This window comes from Echinops telfairi, unplaced genomic scaffold, assembly GCF_000313985.2.
Source record: "Echinops telfairi isolate 266 unplaced genomic scaffold, ASM31398v2 ScPeMD7_7400;HRSCAF=8409, whole genome shotgun sequence".
Taxonomy (NCBI): Eukaryota; Metazoa; Chordata; class Mammalia; order Afrosoricida; family Tenrecidae; genus Echinops; species Echinops telfairi.
Genome location: NW_022111300.1, coordinates 3,593,531 through 3,594,814, shown reverse-complemented (window position 1 = coordinate 3,594,814; position 1,284 = coordinate 3,593,531). Strand labels below are relative to the sequence as shown.

General features: G+C 37.7%; 1 pseudogene; it reads left to right on the top strand.

Annotated features, from left to right (window-relative positions):
* Window positions 1-925, top strand: part of LOC115871655 — a 3,395-nt pseudogene extending 2,470 nt beyond the window's left edge.
* Window positions 926-1,284: the final 359 nt, after the last annotated feature.

The following is a 1,284-nucleotide window of genomic DNA, read 5'->3' as shown; positions in this document are numbered from 1 at the left end:
AAATGAGGACCTAATGTCGGGGGTTTAAGTGGAGAGAAAATGTTTTGAGAATGATGTACAAATGCGCTTTACACAATTGATGTGTGTATGGATTGCGGTAACAGTTGTATGAGCCCTTAATAAAATGTTTTTTTAAAATAAATAAATAAAATAAAGTCAATCTCACTAAAATTCAAACAATAAAAATAGTATAAATGGCATTGTCTGGACATAATATAGATACAATTAGAAATTAATCATTTGGAAACAAAAATTTCTATGCAGGAATCTAAAGTAATTTAAGATAGCTCTTAGAATAAGGAGAACGTGCTTATTGAAAGTAGAGACAATATGAGCATTTGAAGCAGGGGACGGCTGGGAAAAGTAAGATCCTCAGGGGAAGTTCACATGCCCACCAAACCATGGCCCCCTAGCACCCGCCTGGTTGGCCCCGCTAAGCCCTGATCAAAGCAATTCTCATCCTCAACAATCATGGGATGCTACAGCTTCCCAGCCCTAGAGTGAAGAGACACAACAACAAATCATCAGGGAGACATTCGATTTGGTATCTAAGAGAAATGAAAACATTTGTCGTTTCCTAGAAGGAAGATTATTAAGAGGTGGTTCTGGCAACAAACTAATTTACAGATATTAAACAGCTGTATATTTAATCTTCTGCGTGGATTCTTCAGAAAATGAACTTGGCATTTAGCATCTAACTCAAGTGTTTATGGAAACATTAGACAAATGTTTTGAAAATATCTGTGAACTGGATTTAGGTTTACATGTACATAGAGTTCATAATATTCTTTCAGAAATGGCTATGGGTATAATGGTATTGGAGACCAACATGAATTATATTGTTACACAAATTGATGCACAAAATAAGCTGGAGAAGTCTGAGGCTGTCTTAAAGGAGTCCCAAGCCATGCTGCACCAGCTGTAGGGAATATGATCTTCCTGAAGCCCAGGAAATATTAACACTGTTGACAGCAGTATAAACGTGCCATCGCTGCCATCTTTTAAATGAAAAGTGTAAAAGGTTATTCCCAGGTAAAGTCCAGGAGAAGCCATCCAAACTTACCATGCAGTTGGTTACCAAAAAGAGAGAAGGAAAGTCTTATCTTTTGCTCTTGTATTTAAGTCGAGATACCATATGGGCCTGGTGATCCAGGCTGCGTACTACAGACAATTGAGATTGTAGACTCTGGCCTTTTGAGGTGCACAAAATCCTTCTTGTGTCATATCAGAAGAATCTAATTTGGGTACCTCGTCAAAGGAATTAGACCTTACCTTAAACTCATG